At 41.6% G+C, this 17,156-nt stretch overlaps 1 protein-coding gene across 1 annotated transcript in view; it reads left to right on the top strand.

The window, feature by feature from the left end:
• Positions 1–1,189: 1,189 nt before the first annotated feature.
• The window catches only part of meox1 (mesenchyme homeobox 1), a 74,966-nt gene continuing 58,999 nt past the window's right edge, over positions 1,190–17,156 (top strand). Inside the window, exon 1 of the mRNA XM_037081933.1 lies at positions 1,190–1,674. The gene's annotated coding sequence lies outside the window, so the exon portion shown is untranslated. The remainder of the gene's footprint in view (positions 1,675–17,156) is intronic.

The following is a 17,156-nucleotide window of genomic DNA, read 5'->3' as shown; positions in this document are numbered from 1 at the left end:
TAGAGTAAAGTATTAATAGCAAAAAATCATCTTCTGCACACTGGGAACACTTTTAAATAGTTAAATTAATTGGATACATGACGCTCAACTGGCTTGTTATTAAGATTTTTCTGTTTGATTCTTGATTATAGTTTCACTCAAATGCATTGAGCTGAATATCCAACATGTTGTAAGACACACAAGAACTGTCCTTGGTATAAAAATGTGTCTTTTGTATGTTTAAAGACTATTATTACCTTTTCAACTGAATTAAATAACTTATAATGAAGAAGACGGCAAATATGCATATAAAGAAAGTATAACATACATAATCTAAGAATATGGGCAATATGAAACCTGTTGATGAAACTCAACACCCAAGCAACACTTAACCTTAAGCTTCGCATCCTGTGAGAAACATTAGTGGATGACAGAAAGTTGTGGGACACTCAGTATCCACCGGAGTCTGTGGATGACATGTTAAAATCAGGTGATAATGGTTTCACAGCGTGTTTGGAGCATTGAGACGATACTGATGACACTCGCTGACATGTAAGACAAAAGAGAAGAAGAGGAGGTGCTGATATTTTTAAATTATGGCTGCTCTAGATTTACTCCTACGCTGTGATGAAACATTTGATTTAATAGTTTAAACACTGGATGCAACAGAAATCAGCACATAATATGTTTTAACAGTATAAAACAGTAGATTTGTAGGTGTAGGTGTAGGAGTTTTGAGCCATCTGAATGTAACTAAGTACATTTACTCAAGTACAAGTTTGACATATTTGTACTTTACTAGAGTATGTCCATTTTCTGCTATGTTATACTTTCACTTGACCACATTTTTTTCTAGTAACTTTGCAGAATACATGCAAAAGTAGTTCTATAGTACATTTTTAGCAATTTGATACAAAAAAGGGTTCTTCTAATTAGAAAATGCTAAATAAAGTTCAGATAATCAGTCCACCGCTGATATACAGTATATAAATACATGTAAATATATGTGTAAGTTACTTTTACTTGTGTTTTTGATACTACTACTGCCAAAAAGTTACTTTTTTAATGAAAGTATACGTAATCTCAGATACTTTTACTCGAGTACTATTTGAATGGGTGACTTTCACTTTTACCAAATTAATATTTTAACACAATATCTACCAGTTTTACTCAGGTACGAGTTCAGAGTACTTCAGACAGAGCAGGTGAGTCACCTGATGTCATGGCAGGAGGTGAAGAAACAAAGATGGCGGACAGGCCCGCAGAGTGACGTCAGACAGAAGCTAATCTGAGCAGCTGGGAGTGAGGGACATTAGCTGTGAAGACACTGTCCGCACTTTTCCAACCTAATTTCGGTTAATTTGGCCGGACATAAGCGCTAATGTGCGCGAGGTCCGTATATCTGTGATTGTTAGCGTAAGTAAGGATGCTAACCGCGCAGCTAATATGCTAATTACGTAGCTAAATGGGCGGTAACGGCCGGCGTTCGCTAGTTAGCTTGTGCGGCTACTAGCTAAAACCATGGACGAGTTGGATCTTGGACCAGACGCCTCAAATGTCAGACAGAACCTGCAGGGACCGGGAGAAACTGGGATGAAGACAGTGTTGGACCGCTCAGGTGCTGTCAGAGAACATTTGGGTTTCACTGATGATGAAGATTTCAGCCTCTGCTGCCAGATGGACTTAAAGATTACTGTAAGTTTGTTTCTTTACTTTCTGTGAAAGGGCATTGGTACTCTCTCTAAGTACCCAGAAGTTATATGTGTTAAAATAAAGACAACATGTTATAATATGACTTTGTTGAAACTGAAAGTCACCCATACAAATAGTGCAGTAGATATAATCTAAGTATCTGATGTTAAATGTGCTTAGGTATCAAGAGTACTATTATTTGCATGTTACATACAAACGATTACTGATCAGTTGATTTATAAACATGTACAGTTAGTCCAAAGTAACTAGTGATACAAAGTAAGTAGTAACTAAAATGAATAATTCCAAACAAATAATTGTAGTGGAGATAAAAGTACAGTATTTGCCTCAAAGCATAAATATTCAAGTAAAACAGAAGTACCTCAAAATTTAGTAGAGCACTTGAGTAAATGTACATACGGGCCACCACTGGCAGTAAGAAGTTACTACATTTATTTGACAGCTGGAGTTATGAGTTATTTTACTAATTAAGATTTTGCACACAAAACGTATGAAGAACTCATGAAATGTGACTCATTTTTACAAATTAAACTACCAAAACTTGAGGCTAAAATGATCTGTGGCTATATCGACATTACTTATTTCTGATAATCAGGAACATTTAATGATTTCAACTGAAAAGTAGACTTGATAAGTGTTGGTTTTGGTCTGTTGGTAGATCATTTGAAGAGGACATCTTGGGCTTTTGGGATTTGTGATGAAGTGGTCTAATTTGGGTTATTTGTGTTTTTATTTTTGGTTGTTAACAAATTAAGATGACAAAATATTATTTGATTGAGCTGTCAGCAAACACGGCTTTGTCTTACATCGTACAGGGGCCGGTATTTAACTGTGAATTCAGGTTAGATAGGTTGTTTTGTTAATTCTGTCAGTTTTCTGTCTGTTTCTGTTCGGCCAGGCTGTGACCATATTGATGGGTACCTTGAGTTACAACCGCGTCATTCCAGTCTTACATCAGTTTGTGGTGTCTTGGACAAAGAACAGGGTGTCGAGTTGCTACACATTAAAATTCAATGACTGAGTGCTTATCATGTAAAGTCCCACGGCCACAAATCTTATATTTTGAATTATTTCACCATATTGGCCAGAAATCTGTGTTCTTACCGCGTATTTCGCCTGAATCAGTAAGACATAAGAGCATCTAATGCCAGTGAGTGAATACATATGGGAGCAAATTTGTTCCATCTCTTGGAGATTTAGTTCGAGGTAACCTTATATTTTCTGAGCATTTCTTGCGGGGAGTTGAGACGGAGACTAAGGAGTCGTAAGAAAACCCTCATCTATTCTACTTAATGCAGACTGACTATTAGCTGTGCCTGTCATATTTATTCTCACCCAATCAGGCCACTTGCACTTATTGATGTGCTGGAAAATGGTGATGCACACTTTCAGGCCTCTGCCAGACATGGCAAACGTGCTGCTCTGTGGTGGTGAAAGCAGTTATGTTTCCCAAGACGTATTTCAATTTAATGATGCAGGGAAAACGAGGGCTTTCCCTAGGGCTTACTTTTTGACTATTCCTATTTTTCAAGCAATTTCACCTGTCCACAGCTGGTCTCAGATCGCAAAATGATGTTGTGTTGAAGCGTGACATTGATGTCTTTTACGGTTTCAGGACTTTGTTGTGGAAAACTGGGAAACAAATGACTTCACTCTCAACTGAGGCATTGAAATACCTGTATGTGGGCGTGCTGTCACTGTGGGCCTTTTAGTACTTGGCAGCGAGCAGGCAAGCTAGCAAATCTGGCAACTTTTGTGCTTCTTTGGCAGTTTTCATCATCTACTTTCCTGGTGGTCTTCAGCTTGCAAAGTCAATGCATTCAGATGCGTAAGTGCTCATAGAAAGAGCTGGCAGGGAGGCAAAGCTGGCAAAGTGGCTGTGAGAGTGTGTGTGGCACATCGCATGCAGGTACATGAGTGTGTGAATGGTGGTGGTGGTGGAGAAGGTGTGGAGTGTGGGAGCAGACAGCTCTGTCCTGAATATAAAGTCTAAACGCTCACGGAGGACGAGGCGATGGCCGCCAAACGTACATCTGAGGTGACGCTTCATATAAGAGAGGCAACGAGCGTTTAATCTCCTTCTCTCTCCTTGAAAAAGAGCAGCTCCCTCTTTCGCCGAGTTCCCAAAAAAAACACTGCATTCTCCAACAGCGCAGATGGGGGTTGAATAATTCATGGCAACACAGGCAAAGTGTCCTCATGCTGCAGTTCTATAAAAATAATCCCATAACATCATCACACTCACCCCATAGCTCGCGGCGCTCATACAAGGCAGCTGGGAGAGGTTGACTGGCCTTTAAGCCTCATGACTCAGACTTCATTCAGTGGGCCTCCTCTGCTCTTTGTGGGGAAAAGTTTGCATGGAAGAGAGAGGCATTTTATTAAAAAGCAGCCCAGATCTTGGGTTATTTTGACAATCCAAAGATGTAGATGTGCTGCTGCAGCATGACCACATTTATGAGAATGCTTGGCTTTAAACAAAAATGAACAAAAATAAGTGTCTGCAGCTGTGCAAGTTGCTCCACGAGGCTGTGGATCTACTGAGACACATCGATGTTATGAGCTTGGTTCTCACTAATAATGAGCATTCAAGTGTTTGATTTGAACTCAGTAACTTGTTTTTTAAATGATAAATATAAAAATAACTTTTACATTTTTATGAAGGGATGCAGTGCTGTTGCTGTTATCTTTGAAAGTCTGCACAGATCCATGAAGCAAAAATTATAGATTTATACTTTTTCAGTCAGAAATCATTCGATCTAACATCACAGGCGTAATCTTCCATTGCCTCTGCATTGTGTCAGCACTGGAGTAGGTCTGGCGGCACCAATTCTCGTTCTGGTATGGTCTGCCGCCTGGCCTGTTTGCTCTACCTACAAGCCAAGAGACACTGCAGACACGAATGCCACGACAGCCAAAGAAGTCGCCGCAGCCACTGATGCAACTACAGGCCCCAATCTGCAGAGGCTGATGAGAGTGTCATTAGTTTTGCAGATATTTGCTCACCAACCAAAGTATGAGATAAACTAATGTGCTGAGCTGATGATGATGCTTCATGAGAAGTCAGAGGATCACTGAAAACATCGGATCTCATCCTGCAGTGTACATGAATCAGGGGATCAGCAGTTTCATTAAGATTTATTGTCTGGGAACTGCAAACATTTGTTCAAAATTTCATAACGATCATCCATCCATTAGTTGTTGAGATACATCAGTCTCAACCAAGGTAGTAAACCGACGGATGACATTCCTCGAACCATGCCAGCACTGAATCTGTGTGAGTACAAGCAGAGAAGCAAGATAAATGCTACATGTCGGCAGAGAGGAGATGTACAGCGTGTTTCCTGAAGCGAATGTGTCTGAGCTCAGCTTCCAAGGGGGCAGCTTACTTATTTTGGCTGTTTTTTGTTTCGCCTTGGCAGGAGCAGCGTTAACAGTGGTCCACCCCTTCCTTTAGTGCACTTCCAAAGTCAAGTTGAACAATTTCATTAAAACAGCACTTTGCCGTCCTGGGAGACGGATCGGGAGACAGTTGATGTGGCCGAAAAAAAGCAGGAACTGATGATAAAAGGATGTAAAAAGCGGCCAGGGGGGAGGAAAGAATAAAAGGAGGTGAAGACTGGCTCGGTCCGATATTTCACCCGCATTGACAGAAGAGTTGTGTTTAATGCAGTGAGTACGGTGAAGCTGGCTTTGACTTTTTTGCTCACACCTCCTTTCTGAGAGGTGAGAGGACGACAAACTGACATCTCGTGGCCGGTTGCCAAACGTCTCCCCCCTCAGGAGTGATGTGATCTCCCCCACAGAGGATATTAACAGTGACCCCTCATGTTCATAATGTGACCCACGGACAACCTCTCTGTTCTGCCTGCTCGGTTTGTTCCAACTCTGTTCGCTGTTGTCAATTTATTCAAGGTTTCCCAACGTGGTTACGATAACATGAACCCCAACAAGACATTTACATTGTGATAATGTTACAGGCCAATTGCCTCTGAGCAATACTATTTAAATGCATGTGTAGTCAAGAGCATGAAATCATAGGCTACAGTCAGTCAGTGTTTAAGCCTGTTTATTAGTGTTTCTACGCACCGTAGAATTATTGGTGTAATGCTTATGTTTAAAATGAAACATAACCTCTGATAGAAACCTTTAGCTTGATTTAAACTGTGATCTGCATTTGTCATCAGCAGAATAGTCCAAACAGATCACACCACCATAAGAAATAACTATCATTTGCGAAACAAATGATTATTTCTCCAGGCGTGCATTCCTGAGAGCACTACTTGTAATTAAACTCTGCATCTATTGATAAAAATACTTCAAAAGTGTCTCTGCTGCCAGTGTTTTCACAAACAGGCAGCATGGTGGTGTGAAAAAGTGGCTTTACGAGCACATAAAAGCGGATACTGTTACAGCGCACTGGCTTGTGGTCAAAATCTCTTAAATTGCTAAAACAACAGTTGGGTTCTGTGGGTTTTTTTTTAAAGTCACTCCTTTCTCTTGCTTGAACTCGGGTCAGAAGAAAACCGTGGCACACTATGGTTGAACTTAAGCCTCTGAAAGGAGTGCAGCTCCAAGCAAGGCAATTTATGCAAAATGGTTGCGGTTGAACATGATATTTTCTATTTCATTAGTGCAGTTTAGTAATGTAAACCTGCAGAGAGGTCCTCATGGACAACTTAACAACCACCGTGACCATGATATTTAGTCATACTTCAAGTGGAATCTGTAGATTGCTAATAGAGACCATATTTATCTTCAGAATTGTAATTATTGTTGGGAAAGATAGGGACGCACTGGGGAATGATGTTGTATATCTGCACAAGTACAGTGATTGAACTAATGCTCTTTATTTCGGTAACAGACCGGAGCTCATCCCAGATTTCACGTGCATATAAACACACACTCGTTCCGCGGCCACATCCGTGCGTTCTTGCCCCATGGGCCAGGGTGAGTCTCTTTCTCTTTGTTCTAGCGCAGCGCCTGATTGGAAACATCAAGCGTAATTTCCTAATTGGGCCGTCCTAACCACTTTCATCTGTGGGATGCGAGGCGAGCAGGTACAGCCGTAATCTAATAACCATGAACAAGCGGTCCGCCCCAACAGACACATGCAGCGGAGGATGTTCATCCTGTGAGTCAGGCTTTTCCATGGAAGAATCGAGTTATCATCACCAGCGTCATCGCTGCCTCTCCCTCCAGCGCTGCATGGCCTGCAGCAGATCTAGTCCATCCGCCAGTCTGTGCCGTACCTGCTGCAGGCACCTGCGTTATAAGCATGCGATGCTGTTGTTGTTGTGCTGCTTCGTGTGGATGCACATTTGGGATATTGTCGGTGTAAATCATGGATATGTTGAAACTGTACATTTCTTTAGGTTGCAAGTTTATTTTCCCATTTTATGCTATGTTAATGGGATGCTTATGGTCTGGTTGGGTTTAGGCAGAAAAGACACTTGGTTAGATTTAGGACAAGAGAATGTTTTTGGCTTAAAATACCTGGTTCAGTTGCCACAAACAGGGCTGGAGAAGTCCCAGCATCTAATTTTATGTGGTTTTTGTGATCACAAACACAGCTGCAAATTGTGCCAAAGTCTCTCAAGAAATTTCCAATTGTGGCACGCTTAAAAATGTTGAAAAGCAGTTTTGAACCTCGGGATCACTGGCTCGTAAGGCTGCAGGATACTGGAAAAATAGACATTCTTGTTTTCTATGAGGAAGAAATTCAATATGACCAAATAACCCCAATAATTGCCTTGTTTTAAGCAAAAAAAGCATCATGATTTAGAAATGTATCTGTGTAGTCTCTAAGTGGGTTATTGTGAGGATTGTTTCCTTCTCAAACGCGTCTCACTACTGCGTGTTAGCATTTTCGTAAGCAAATTTTTTAGGGAAACAGATGAGAAACTTCGAAAAGTTCCTGGATGAGATGATCTGACAGTCATTATTACAACATTGGACAAATATTTTTATTTCAATATTAAACAGATTAGGAATGTCATAACTACAAAATGTAGAAAAACTATCCAGAAAGTTATAAAAGCCTGTTAGATTAATGTCAGCGACAGGCCAGAGTTTTCTACCAGCCTCTGTGGACATCTCATATAAATGTTGCTTTGGCGTAAGTATTTCTTGATGAACTCCAAACTTTCAGTTCACAACCTCCTCTGGGACAAACAAAAATGCTCATGCAAATAAATCAGGCTACATCGAACGCTTTGATAAATGAATGTAAACAAATGCAAGTCAGATGTGGGGAAAGGCAGCGCGGCCGTCCGCAGAGGGCCCTAACATCATCACTGCAGTAAAAAGCCGATGCCGGATTCTAAATAGCAACTTTAGAATTGTCAGTATATACTCACAACCTGATTGAGTCATCTCTCTTTGGGGCCGTAGCTTCATATGGCACACATGTTATGCACTTACAGAGGGCCTCATACATCGATCAAATCTGAGATCAGAGTGTGATTGTGCCTGTGTGTGCGTCTGTGTTTGTGCGTGTGTCAAGGTGTCTCTGTGTACCGAGCTGTGCAGCGTACATGTGCGAAACATACGCAACCGTATGAGAAAAGAAATAAACCGTCCCGTGGGCATTAGAGGAATGCAGATGGTAAAGAATAGAGAGGAGGGGAGGGGAGGTGTATGTGCAGCTTTTTACCCCCCTCGTGGTGGTTAATAGATGAAGATAGCTGGAATGGGTGGAGTCTTTAATGGCTTATCACAGGGCTCCATCTCTGGGCTCTGCCGCGCTGACGTCCCTTGGGACAGTCTTACGACCTGAGGTCAAGGCCGAACCAATAAACCTTCACTATCTCTACTTCCCTCATACCCCTGTCGCACCATCCCTTCATCCCTCCATCACCCAGTCTCACACTCATCATCCCCCTGGCTCTCTAAATAAGGGCATGTTGAGTCTATCAGCAGTCGGGAGCATTTAGGAGACCTTCTACTTACAAATCAAGAGGGAGTGAAAGGAAAAGAGTTTTCATCTGATAAAAGAAGATTGTAGCAGAAATTCCTCAATTGGTTGTTTTTAGATTTGGAGTCTGGGCAGATTGTCAGTCAGATGATTGTTTTCAAAATACATACACATGAGCATACAAACACGTGGTACAGAGCCACATGAATAAAACTTTACGTTTTATTCTTAACTACTCTCCTGCTTGTTATCAGTTTTTGGCTGGATTCTTTCACATGTGCCTCTGCTCTTGTTGTCTGGTGGTACAGCTGCGGATACATCTGTGTTGCCAGACAGCAGCAGAGCAACTGGTTCATAACATAATGTTTTATGTTGGCCTCGCAACCAGGACATATCTCTCTGTTCTCATGAAGATATTATATCACAGGGGAAAGTGGATAACTTTAGTTATGGCTTTTCATCGATATCCTAAAGAGGAACGGCAGCGCACATCTATCTTCTAGCGTTCTGGACAGTAGCACAGGAGGTGAGCGTGTGGGAGATCTGCAGTCTGGCTGAAAGACGTTTGTAGTTTTGACGGCTGATTGATGGATGGAGACAAAGATGAGAGAGTGAGTGAGGAGGATAAACGTAGTGACCAGATTCCTCAGCTGCCACCCGGTGCTAGCATAGCAACATGGACGTGACCCACTGGGAAACAAGCATGTTTAAAATGTATACATGCACAAATGTGTAGATGAACAACATCATTTACTCACAGCAGATTACAGTATGAAGGACATTCGGTGTAAATATTTGGAGTGGCTGTCACGTCGGTCACTGGCTGTTTGAGTGTACCTGCAGGGTTTATGTGCGTTGGGAATTGTTCCACTCTGACAGATGGAGCTTTTAGTTCCGTTTTTTAATGTGCGCCGGGTTAATAAATTCAAGCTGCGTTATGGAGCTTTACCGTCCGTCCCTTGTGCATGCCAGTATACGCTCTGTCCTCATCCATGCATCAACTAAATGCAGCGCTTTATGTCTAAATCACCATGATGCCTAGTCCCCTGCTTCAGTGTAGGGGCTTTAGGTTGATTCTGTGTTGTTCTGAGGCTTAATGGCAGAAAATGTAGTAAATGCAGGTCCAAATGAAAACCAGGACCTATTGTCAGTGTGCATTACATGTCAGCCTCCTGCTTCACCTCTCTCATTGGTCGCAGAGAGCCAGTAAACTGCCCAGAGACCTAGGGCCCTTCCTAGAAATGCTGTTGAACCATCACAATCCTCCCAAAGTGTTTGCATTCAAAGTATTACTGGTCAGCCCCCATCAATTACATTCTTGGCAGTCGCCGGCAGCGGAGCCACATTTATTTAAGGGTGGTGCCCGGTTGAGATGCTTACACGGGCTTTGAGGAGGGCTTTTAAAGATTTCAAGGTACAAGGGGGTGTTTTTACTTTGAACTAGCCCTTTTATCATTTCAGCTTAACGTCCATTGGAATGCTGTAGACATCAGTTGTGATAGATACTCTACCCAGAAAGGCTGTGCTCTCTTTTTTTTGACATCTTAAAATGATTACCGGGGTTAAAGAGGCTCTTTAACATTAAAAGAAGGACTGGGCGTGCAGAAGGCCTCCCAGGAAACTGGCACATGGCTTCACGCTGTGGGAGTCTGGCACATCAGTTGTTGCTGCTCATGCTCTGCATTAATTCTTGTAATCAGGGCAGCTGAGAGCCAGCTTTTACAGCTGATGTCATGCCACACAACAGTGCACATAAACACAGTGTCACTTCACACTCACTGATGTCGAATAAATAGCTAACAACGCCTCTGGTCTGTGCAAAAAAAAACAAAAAACCTCAGAGACGAAGAGTGAAGTAGACAACAGCAGTGAGCAGTCTCTGCTGACCGTGAACAATAACCCTGTCGCCTCTTAAAAGTCTGGATGCCATCTGATCCTCTTTTCTGTTTCTCTTCATTCTCCAAGACAACACCTAGGACACGATGCCTGATTTGTGTCTCTCTCATCCACTCACAGAATTAGAAATGTTCCCGCAGCCCGTTCCATGTGCCTGTTGTGCTGCAAGTTGTATACCTTCACTTCCTACACACCTGAATCACATTTTCCTGTGTTTGTTCTCCTTGACCCGCCCCGGTGATGAATAAACAGTCTACCGTCCCTGCCCTGGGTTAGGCGTCCTTGCCTGGATGACTTCCTCTGCTTCTTCATCCCTGTGTGTATGTGTGTGTGTGTGTGTGTGTGTGTGTTTGCTTTCGCCTGTGTGTGAACAGATGTTTGTATATATATGTGCACGTGTTCTGTCGCTGCTGAGTATCTCTGGAAATGCACCTTACCTTGTAAAATGTATCTGCACAAAAGAGTACAGACTTCTGCAACCATTTGGGAAGTGTAGTTGCAGTGTGTCTGTAAAGAGTTATATCATGTGTGGTGTTACTTCTCACAACCTGAACTTTTAAGAACATTTGAAACTGAGAAGTTTTGGCTGTTTGTCATTAAAAAGTGTGTGGTGCACAGACTGCATCATTTTTCTGTGCAGTTTGTTGTAGGTGGTTGTCCGACAGATAGCAAGTGGTGCTGATATTGTTAATTTTATTCAGGCTGAATCAGGACTCTGACATTAAAAAAAACAAACAAAAAAAACATGTTACATATTAATTTATTTATATCACATTCATTTAATTCAGAAACCCAGTTTTGTTTGTCGCATCTATGAACTTTGTGTTAACATTTGTAAACACTGTGTGTGTGGATGTGTGTTGAAGGCCACCTGTCTGGCATGCTTCAGTGTGAGAAGGTTATGTTCTGTAACCTTAAACTAATTCACACTCCTGAAATCCTCAGCTCGAGAAAGAGAAGGAGTTTGTCTTTGTCTCTTGTTCACAGTACATGTTTCTTAAGAAAAACTCGAAATGTCACCACTGCTTCTGGAAGGCATTGTAACTGCCTGAGAGCCGCGACAGGCACACTGCTTCCAAATGTGACTGTCATAGATATTTTTCTCAAGATGGGTCGACCTTCCACCCCGTGACTACCCCAAAATGTATTCTTTATTGTCTCTGATCAGTTTTTCTGTCCCGAAGACAGCAGGAATGCTATGTCGATCAATTGCAGTCATGCATTCATCACACATTTTGGGCTGTGTTAAGACGTCTGTTTGGCATCTCTCACAGAAAGCATGAATTTGGCTTTTGTCCACTGATTCCATCTCTTTCTGAATGATCTCCTTCCACGAGCAGTCAGAAAGGCCTGACTGTGCTCATGCCTATGTGTGCATGTAGATGCAGGAGGTGCTAGTGGGCTGTACAGAGTGTAATGAGCAAAGAGGATTTAGAGATCCCTGTGCTTTTGAGAGGCAGCTAGCCATGAACATCAGCCAAAACAAACCCATATGCAGGTCGCACACTGGAAGTTCTTTTGTCATGGATCTGTGATCACTTCTTCATCAAGCCTGTGTTTACGTTGGTGCAACTCCAGCCTCTAATTGAGTTAATGGTACAATAGTTTTCACCTTACCGTTTCTTTCAGTCGATCCCTGGTGATGTTTCGCCTCATTGGAAAAGCTGGATGTGAGCTCTACTAAATCTTTATCCCCTTTCCATCTTATAAAAAAAAAAAATAACCCACACCTGCAGTTTCACCTATGGACCGCTCAAGTGATTTACCATGAGATGGTGAGATGAGGGGCCAAGAAAAAGCTTTTTAATTTGTATGTAAATTATCACAAATCATGGTTGGTTTTGGCTCTTGGTTGGAAGCAGATTTAATGGATGATCATGACATAATTTTCACACACTCACACTGCTGAAATCGACCCTGTGACAAAATGTCCCTGAAATGAACTGATTGGGTTCCAAAAAAAGAGATGTTTTCATATTACACCACAGAGGAGTCGTTATTCTCCACATCACAGATGTCTTGTCCAAAGAACAGAAAGTATCTCATCTTTTTATTTTATACTGACAGATCTCTCTGTTGACTCACTTAAGAGGTCATCCAAAGCTTCGTGTCCATAAATCTTAGATGACGGCTGCGTCTCTCAGAAGCTCAGCAGTGTCAAGACATTGAGCCCCTGTTAAAGCAAGATAAAAGCAAAAACCCAACCCCTCTCTCATTGTGTTTATTAACCAAACAAACCGCACGGCTTAAGTCAGCCTTGCTGTGCTCTCGGATACACGACCAAATTAAGGAACTCAGATTATTAATGATTCAACAACAGTGCCACCCCAGCAGATAATGGTCTTGCCTACGCTTTTAAAGACTCGTAAATATTTTGTTTGCCGACGCAAAGATGGAATCACCTTCCGGCTTCTTATCAACACATTCTGTGGGAACTTAGAGGGATGAATTTGGTTCTCCCCGCTGTCCCAGCTAAAGGAATGTGATTCTGTTTAATTAGGGACTATGAGTGGGTTCATGGGAAGCCCCCCATTTTTAATTACTGGTCCCCATGGCTCCCCGGGCTGTCTCTAGCTGGTTGGGGGTCAATGCTACAAGGCCCAAGTCATAGTGCCATGCTGCCAGAGGTTACCAGGGCCAGCTGGTTCTCAGACAGCGTGTGAGTCTGTGTATGTGTGTTTGTGTTTGTGCCAAGTCCAATATTCTTCTTACCCCATCAAGACCCTTGTCAGTGGATGGCATGTTACAGGCCTGCTCAGAACATATTTTCAGCATATTTGTAAACCTAAATGCCTTCAAACATTTGAACTAGCAGACATGAGAGGTCGACTACCAAACCAGCGTCTGCAAGATTAGTTGAAAGAGCGATTCCACATGAACTTCCAAATATTTTCAAGTATATTCTTCTAATATGGTCCAGCTCTCGTATGTTTACGCCACCGCCCAAGTAAACACCAGAAACTATTTGGCCATGTCACATGATTAGAAGCCATTTCTCGGATTCAAATACTAACTTTGATCTAATTGAAGACAAAGGCTTTGGTTAAGTGCGGTCTGTAATCCAGCAGTTATGAATGGCTTATTTTACAAGAACAGATATAACCACAGACACATATGGTAAGGAACTGCCCATTGTGCAGGAAACGTCTCATGTCTCTGACCCATGGACTCCACTCGTTACTTATAATGATGTTGAAGTGGGAAAATAAAAACAAATTGAGCATGTCACAAAATGGAGTGCAGTTACAAGCATGTTCTGTCTGTTTCAACTACTTCTGCGGCTGCTTAAAGGTTTGAAAACAGGCTTGTGACCAGAGAGACACCAGTTAGAGCCCCGGGACATGTAAATAAACTCAATTGCCTCCAAATGTTTTTCTAGGGGACAATCAGTAGAAAGCTGTGGTTGCAGTAAGGTTTTTATTATATCAACCCCAATTTTTGAGCAATGCCATTTAGTGGATTTGCAGTAGTTTTCAGTTGCTTCATCGGTTCTGTCATTTGTCAAGCAAAAATATCAAACATTTTCATGTTTCCAGCTTCTCAAATGTTCAGATTTGCTGCTTTTCCTTGTTATGTATGACAGTAAATGAAGAGTTTTTGGATTGTTGGTGGGTTAATCACTTTGGGCTTCAGGAAATTCTGATGAGTATTTTTCACAACTTTTCTACATTTTATATCGAATGATCGATTGATTGAATAATTGTAAGAATATTCATTAGTTGCAGCTCTAAAGCAGATAGACGAGTCGCTCGTTGTTTCAGAAGTTCAGGCCTTCCTCAGAACCCAGTGGCTACCGTCAGACAACAAATAAGCCTTCATGGGCAACGGCCAGTGTTTGCAGATATCTTGATAGCAGTCATTCAGGCAAAGTCTTCCTCTTCATGCACTGTTAATTGTTTACAATCTGATGAGATGTGTGAATGGAGCTGTAGTTAAAAGATTAAGTCTATGACTTCTGCATATGCACATAGAGAAATTGAAGAAACTAAAGGAAGCTAAATCCTTGTTAAAATATAGGTGATGGATGCTAGTAAGTGGTGTGCAACATTTTTAACCAGAAAATGTTCTCCTCCTGATTGATGAAAGTGAGACTGAAATTAGACAATAGTCAGTTTAAAAGTGCTATTTGTAAGAAAAGTTGATTGTGAGTGTCATTTCCAACTCGTCAGGTACTGACGCATTGTGGTGGTGGCCACCCCGACCTACAATCCTGATGCATCAGTATTTGATGTGTTGGGAACGAGACTGAGAAATCAACTTTTCTTACAAAGTAACACCTGTAAAATCGATAAAACAAACAGCCTAAAGACACTACAATGGTCCCCAGTCAGGTGATAATTTACTGTTTGTCTTTACAAGTGACCTCTTTCACTTTCCCTTTAGTCATTTAATTAATTGCTATTACAAGCATATTGATTAAAGCAGCTTTAATGTAAAATCAGTCAGTAAAATACTTGATATTTAAAGTTCAAGCTTTCCCTCAAAAGTGATTTGTTCATCAGCCTTTCAGACACATGACTTGATGTGTTTGAGGCCAATTAAGTGTAACTTAGCATGAGTGACACCAGTAGCAGTAGGTTGGTGGGAACAGATGATCAGAGGTCAAAAGGTCTGGGCGTTCAAACATATTGACGATGCAGCTATTTGACCTGACAATACACCCATCAATCACCTCCTCACCGGTGAACAAGCGCTATGTCAAAGGCATTTAAAGACATGGTGACACTTGAACCTTCCTCAAAATAAAGCTCACTTACACTCACAATAGAGGTTTGATTGATTGGGATGTAATGAGGTACAAGTAGTTTAAGCTAGTTGAGGAAACACTTTTCAGTTTTACATCAAGCAACAAACCTTACAACACACTGAAACAGAACTTCTGGTATATTTTGTCATTTTGGAAACGGTTTGGTAGATATCCTCAGTTGGCGGCCGCGACACAGGCTACAATAGCTGCAAAGTAATCTTTAACATCAACCATCAAAGTACGTCTACTAAAAGTGCTTGTTTTTGCCACTGACAGGCTAAGACTATTACTCCATCGGTCTTAAAAAACATTACAGAAATGATCCCTACAGAGATGAACCTTTTCGTTTAACCAGAAACAGCTGCTGTGCCGCTCTCGCCAAATCCTCAATTTACAGAAACGATTATTTGATCATCATATAACTGACTGGATTCAAACTCGACGACAATCAGAAACAAAATAAAACTCTCCAAAACCATCTTGTTTTGTGTTTCCACTGTTCCAACAACCACCAACTCTGGTTTGGTAAAAAAAAAAAAAAAAAAGACAAAAAACAAAGATGAGTCACCCAGATAGATGTTAAAATTGGAAGAGTATCTAGACAGAGGTCAGACATCAGAGAATCAACAGGGGAAAACTCCGTGTAGAGCCAAACTACTTTCACATTGAGTGAATTTTGGGTTTATTTCAAACTAAAGTTGGATATTGTCGGAAAGACTAAACAAGATGGTTTCTGTGAGTTGTATGTTGTTTCTTCTGAGTTCAACTGAAGAGTGTTTCACAACAATGAAATTACTGTTTCTGTAAATGATGTCTGGTGGATTTGGCGAGAGCGACTTGGTGTCTGCTTCTGGTGAAACAGAAAGGATTTTACTCTTTGACGAAGCGGTCTATCTCTGTAAGGGATCCTTTCCATTTTGTTGTCAGACACTTAGAATAACAATCTGAGCCTGTTAGTGGCAAAAACAAACACTTTGATGGTTGAGGTTGCCCACAAGGATGGAGTTATTGCAGCCCATGTCACAGTTCCTTGCCGAATTGCTCAACAAAACCAATTCAAAAACATTTTGTACCTGTTAGTCATTTACACACCAAAACATGTAAACACGGGGCTCAGGTCTGAAGATTCCAAAATTCAGCTTCAACAAATTAGATCTTAGTTCTTGAAAATTTTCCACCAGGAATGTATCATCTGTGTGTTGGTGAATGTGATCAGAGCAGAAATGAGCCCTTAAATGTTCCGTGTTGTAAACAAAAACATCATCTTCCCACAGGCAGACAGGAAAAACAAAGGAAGTGAAAGAGAAATGAGCGGAGGGATAAAGCTGAAGTGCTGACTGCATCCTATGTTTCTGTACGATTTCCTCCCCAGACACGTTCTCACACACACAAACACAACAGGACAACCTGTTCTAAAAGAGCCATTGACCTTCTGCGTGAAAGCCTCCAATAACAAAACAAGACATCAATAAGCTGAAAAACGATACTTTGAAAGCGGAAATCACCTCGGCGCATGGAATAGCCCCAGAATGGCTGTTTAGAGCACAATCGCCATAATACTGTAAAGGAGGGGATGTGCTTCTGTATTGTGTTGGCCAACAATGGCTGACTGTAAACTCACAGCCACACCGCCCTATGGATTTAGCAGCTCCTCACGGGGTTGAGCTATTGTCCTGGTCCCGAAAAGCATTTCTTTGTGGCTGAGGGCCAATGTGTGTCAGGTAACAGGTGCTGAAGATAACTGAGATATGAGAAAGAGAGCGGCAGAGAATGAAAGAGAGAGTGAGGACGAGACAGAGGTGTAAACCCGTTTCTTTCTTCCTTTAAAAAAATGTATATTTTGATTCCTCTTCAATGTGGGCGTAGCAGGGTTTAATCTGTTCCTCTAGTTCACAAAAGGGCTGT

The sequence above is a fragment of the Acanthopagrus latus genome, chromosome 20 (genome assembly GCF_904848185.1).
Source record: "Acanthopagrus latus isolate v.2019 chromosome 20, fAcaLat1.1, whole genome shotgun sequence".
In the NCBI taxonomy this organism is placed as follows: Eukaryota; Metazoa; Chordata; class Actinopteri; order Spariformes; family Sparidae; genus Acanthopagrus; species Acanthopagrus latus.
The sequence above is the reverse complement of the archived record's forward strand: the minus strand, read 5'-3'. Positions and strand labels throughout refer to the sequence as shown.